Here is a 6079-nt window from a genome sequence, read left to right on the forward strand (position 1 = left end):
CTGCATGGAAAATGCAGAATTCCACAATTAATACGATAGACGACTTCATATTAACGATGTTTTCCGTAGGGAAGCTTTATGGAAAATGCTGAATTGCACAGTAACTATGATAGATGCTTTATTGAGGTCAAGCTAAGATAAAAGCTCTCTATGAGTACTTTCAGAATATATATACCTTCTTTTTCTAAATGATTTCATATAATCGGTAGGGAAATTGTATGGAAAATTAAATAATCAATTTTTTCGATTTTTGAGCCAAAGTACGGTTGCCGGCAGGGAAAATTTATGGAAGTTCTTAATTGCGCAGAAACTATGATAGACGCTATATTAAGGATCGGCTCAAATAAAAGCCTTGGATGAATACTTTCAGAAAAACATATCCCATTATTCTTAAATGATTTCAGATTAGGGTTGCCTGTAGAGAAACTATTTTTGTTTTTTATTTTTTAATTCAATTTATTAATGCTTTCTATCATATATTTGATATTTACATTATGCTTAGATGTAATGGATATTTACAGTCGTTCAATAGGGCTTTCCCAGTGGTTTGCCCCTAAACAAAATTATATTTGAAAAATGATAAGCGACACTTTATTAAAATGTAGAATTTTTTTTATATTATGTCTTGAGGCGCTCTTCTTCTTAGCCTTATAAATGTTTCGGAATTATTCATCAAATTTGCAGCCAAGGAATTTGGATGTGTTTCTATTCTCAATTTGTAGTTTTGGATCTGGTATGATATTTCTTCTTTCATGGTTTTTATGTTTAATTTTTTATGAAGTCGAACATTTGTTATGTATTGAGGTGCACAAGCAATTTTCCGTAATGCTTTTGATTGGAACTGCTGCAGTCTTTTTATTGTTGTATTGGAGGCGGTTCCCCATAACTGAATGCCATATGTCCATATTGGCTTTATGATGCATTTGTAAACAAGAAGTTTATTTTCGAGGGACATTTTGGAATTTTGTCCGATAAGGTAATTCATTTTGTGTGCTTGAATATCCAGGGCCCTTCTTTTTGTTTTGATGTGTGTGTTCCAGTTGAGTTTTTTATCTAAGTGGATTCCAAGATATTTTACCTCTTTTTCCTGTGGAAGTTCAATTTGGTTCATATGGACTGGAGGTGTTTAAGAGTGAAAGTAACATGGGTAGATTTGGTTTCATTTTCTTTTATGCACCAAGACTTAAGCCATTTGCAAAGTGTATCCAAGTAGGTTTGAAGTTTATTATTAGCAATTGAAGCATTTTTGTCTATTGGTAGCACTGCAGTATCGTCAGCAAATGTACCAATTACAGTATTTTCGGATTGAGGAAGATCGGACGTGAAGAGAAGATATAGTATTGGACCCATAATGCTACCTTGTGGGACACCAGCTCTAATACACTTCAAATCACTTATTTCATTTGACTCATAGACGTAAAACAATCTATTTTGTAAATAGGACTTGATAAACAAGCAATAGTTTATTGGGACAAGTTTTCTCAGTTTTCATAACAATCCTTCATGCCATACTTTGTCAAAGGCTTGGGAAATGTCTAGAAATGCAGAAGTGCAATATTTTTTTGTCTCAAATGCATTGTTGATTGCTTCTACTAGACGATGAATCTGTTCAATCGTTCCGTGATTTTTTATGAACCCAAATTGGTGAGGTCGAATTAAGTTTTTGCTTTGAATAATAGGCATTAACCTTGTAAGAAATAATGATTCGAGGACTTTGGATAATACTGGTAACAGACTAATAGGTCGATAGGATTTGACTTGATCGGACGGTTTTCCAGGCTTTTGAATCATAGAGATTTGAGCAACTTTCCATTGAGGGGGGACGAACCTACGAGTCAAACAAGCATTAAAAATGTACGTGATGAGGCTTATACCTTCTTGTGGGAGTTCTTTTAGGACCTCGGGGTAATTAGGTCTTACCCAGGTGCTTTGGCCAGATTTAAGGACTTTATCGCTTGCGAAACTTCAGCCTTTGAGAATTTTTTTATCGGTAAGTCAATTTGGTGGACTTGTTCTAAAAAAGTTTTGATATGGGGTGGCGTATTTTCATTGGTATTAGGGGTAAATACATCATGTAAATAATTTGCAAATGTTGTAGCTTTCTCTACATTGCTTTTAGTCCAACTATTGTTTGCCTTTCGAATAGGATGATTAGTTTTAGGTTGCTTTTTTAAATTTTTGGTTACCTTCCATAGTGAATATTCCGTTGATTTTGTCGCACCCAAGTTTTGAATCTGTCGCTCAACATTTTTTTATTTATGTATTTTAAAAGCTTTTGAAGTGCGGATGTTGCCTTGTTTAGTTTTCTTTTATCTTCTGGGGCTTTTGTTTGTTGCAAGTGGGTGAATTTGGTGATATTGTTCTCAGATTTAACTCGTTTATGGCATAGTACAACTGCATGCCCTTTGGTGTTGTGAGGCGAGAACCCCATTGTATGTGTTTGGCGTTGTAGTCTCCGCACGCTATGAATTTATTTCCCAGAGTTTTGAAGTAACTAATATATTGGTCTTTTTTATGTTATGCCTTGGTGGGCTGTAGAGTGAAGATATTGTTAATGGTCCATGTAAACTTTGCACAATAATATTTGTAGCTTGAATTTCATCCGTGCAATATGAACTGCCTTGGAGATGATAAATGGATTCATTTACTAGGATTCCAGACCCACCACGTGCTTTCCCACTTGGGTGCATTACGTGGTAAGAGTTATATTTTGGAATAGAAAAATGGCTTTTTTGAGTAAAAAGCGTCTCTGATATAAGAAGAACATCAACATGATTTGATAACAGGAAATTTCTAACTTCTAGGGAATGCTGCGACAAACCATTTGCATTTCTGAATACTATTTTGACGAAACTCATTTTAAACATCAGAGAGTTTTTGAGTAATATTTGCAACAAGGTTTGTCATTTGTTGCATCAACAGTGTGAGGCTGTTAAGCATTTCTTTAATTTCTGTTGGTTTTGCTGTGGGGTGAGAAGGTATTTGCGTTTCAGGATTTGATTCCTTTTGTTGGGATTGAACTGAATTTCTTGTTATGTTCGAATAAGAAATATTTGCACTCAGTTCCAATGATTTGGATGGAGGTTGGTTGTCTTTTTTATAGTTTCATCTATCCTTTCTAAGAGAGGGGTAGTGCTGAGTGTATATTTGTTTATATACTGTACATCCCTTATAATTTGCTGGATGATAGCCTCCACAAAGGGCGCACTTTACGTCGTCTGCCCAGTTTTTCCGTTGGCACAATTTGGTCTGTGGTTCCCTGCACATTTGACAAAGACAGGCTTCTTACGACAATATGATTTCGTATGACCATGTTTTTGACAATTGGTGCATTGTGGAATAGTTTTTTTGGGCGTGGCGGTTCAAATTTTATTATATGCTCCATTAACCTAGTTATGGAGTATATATGTTTATTGTTGGGTTTATTTATGAGTTCTAACTCGAAAACATGAAGTGGTAGAGAAACTGCATGGGAAAATGTGATATACGCTTTATTGAGGCTTAGCTCAAATAAAAGCTCCCGATGAGTACTTTCAGAAAACGTAAGCATTATATTCCCAAATGATTTTAAATAATCGATTTTCAGATTTCCTAACCAAAGCACTGTTGGCGGTAGGACAATTGCATTGAAAATGCTGAACTGCACCGACACTACGATAGACACACAATATAGATGAAAGCTCTAGATCAGTACTTTCAGAAATTATTGGCCCTATACTCCCTATTTCAGATTGTCATTGTTTTCCGATTTTCTAACTAAATGTGGTGTTTAATTTAGAATTACATTATATATTGCTTTTTATTGACCCATGTTTGGTCCTTAATTATTCGTTAAAATTTACGCGCTGCAGTTTATTGCAACCTTGTGCTTGCTCCTTTGACATTTCGCCTCCTTAAGACATCAAGTAGTATTTCCCGGTCATTCAGACAGACAACACTTGCAATATCGTTTTCAAGCACATATCGTTGCGCTCAGAGAGAGACAGATTTTGCCACCAAACAAACTAAGAATAAATAGTTACATATATTTTAAGAAAAACTCTCGTGTTTTATTTATTTTTATTTGCATATAATCTATGGTCCACTGCTCGTCGCATTCGGCATTTACTCCCATTGACGGAGCCCTCTGAGCTAAACATTTGGTCCAATCGAATCGGATATTCCAGCCCTGTTGGACGCATTTGGAAAAAATATACAGTCCATTACTCCTGCATTACAAGGTACGTATAGTTCAGTGTTTTGGAGTGAGCTCGCGTTATTAAATTTCCGCGACAACAACAATCGGTTTTGTTTGGGTACAAAGGTCGTTTTACAACGTCACCTCTTTCCCTCTTGTTTTGTTTCCCTCCAATCGTTGGCTTCTAATTTAGAAGAATGAATTCGGCGGCATTAAAATCAAAACAAAACTCGAAAATAAAATTGTTGCAAATCGTTTGCTAATTTTCTTTTTGTTTTGGTTTAGGTAAAACAGCAAAACATTAAACACTTCGTTTCTTTTCTACATAAAGCAAAGATCACAATATTATTCTTTTTGTTTGATATTTTCGCTGTAATATTTCAATTTGTTGCTGTTACGTTTATTCTTTTCTCTAGTTGCAACAACAGTCAAATTTAAAACTCGTTGTCGCAAACAAAAACAACAACACTGTTTGAACCCCCGACTCTACGTCGGTCGATCTCTGTGTGTTATATTATTTGGTATTGGGTGTAAAATTAAATAATATAAAGTTAGAATAATATAAATACTATAGCGTATTTAATATGTGTTTTTGCTTTCGATCTTTTAGAAACTAGATGGTCAGTTTGACTAATTAGATTAATAGAAATAAAATTGTTATCATATTTATGTTTGCATTTTCACAAAATTGTTAGGCATTTCTTCGCTCCTCTACAAACCTTCCTTAGAGCATTGGACACTCTGACAGAGTTTGGAGCACAAATAGCTGCAATAGAAGATAATTTAGAAATTAGTTTTATAGATGAAAGACAGATCAAGTTAGAAAAACTATGGCAATCGATAAATAAATCCTTTCGCCTCTTAGAAAATTCGGAAAATGTAACAGAAAAACATCTGCATTTGGCAGAAAATAAATATAACGTTATTTCAACATTTATTCAAATACAATGGCAACAATTAATAGAAAAATTATAAAAAATCGTTGGCTAACAAGAAATCCGATTAAAATTGATATGGTGCACAATGTGGCATTGCCCCCAATTTATATAGATATTTTTGAAGGAGATTATTCTTCTTGGTCTTCCTTTGGTAGGCTGAGTGATGTTGAATGTATTTTTTATTTGCTGAATAAAACTTCTGGAGATGCAAGGGAAATCGTTTCGCAGTTTCTTTTAACTAATCGTGGTTTCGCTTTCCCTTAGAAAGCATTAAATGATGAGTATAACAATACTCGTATATCGATACATCATCAGTTGTCTTCGATATTTAGTCATCTGAAAGAGATTATAATTGGAATTATTTGTTGTATCTCCTCCATGTCGACTTTTAATGTTTCCAAAGATTAATTACCTACAACGTTTACCTAAAGAAACGCAATTGCTGTGGAAACAAGGTATAAAAAACAAATGGGTTCTTTCTTCGTGGAAAGATTTAGACACGTTTCTTTCAGAAAGGATAAGCACACTTGTGTGTTTGCAAATTATAGCGACAAATCTGTTCCATCGCAAAAATACAAATTCAGGCAACACCCCCAATATCGTTTGCAAACACATATCTTTGTGCATAGAGAGGCATATTGTTGCCACTGGTAATATCGTTACCACAAACCAAACTAAGAATAAATAGTTACATGTATATTAAGAAAAACTCTCGTGTTTTATTTATTTTTAGTTTCATATACCCTACGGTCCACTGCTCGACGCATTCGGAGTATTGCTCCATTGGCGGAGCCCTCTGAGCTAAACAGTTGGGTTGGCGGTAATGAAACTCCATGGAAAATGTAGAATTCCACAATTTCTACGATAGATGACTTCATATTAACGATGATTTCCGGCTTCCTAACCTAAGTAGGGTTGGCGGTAGGGAAGCTGTATGGAAAGTGCTAAATTGCACAAAGCCATG

Source organism: Musca domestica, unplaced genomic scaffold, assembly GCF_030504385.1.
Source record: "Musca domestica strain aabys unplaced genomic scaffold, Musca_domestica.polishedcontigs.V.1.1 28, whole genome shotgun sequence".
NCBI classification, from domain to species: Eukaryota; Metazoa; Arthropoda; class Insecta; order Diptera; family Muscidae; genus Musca; species Musca domestica.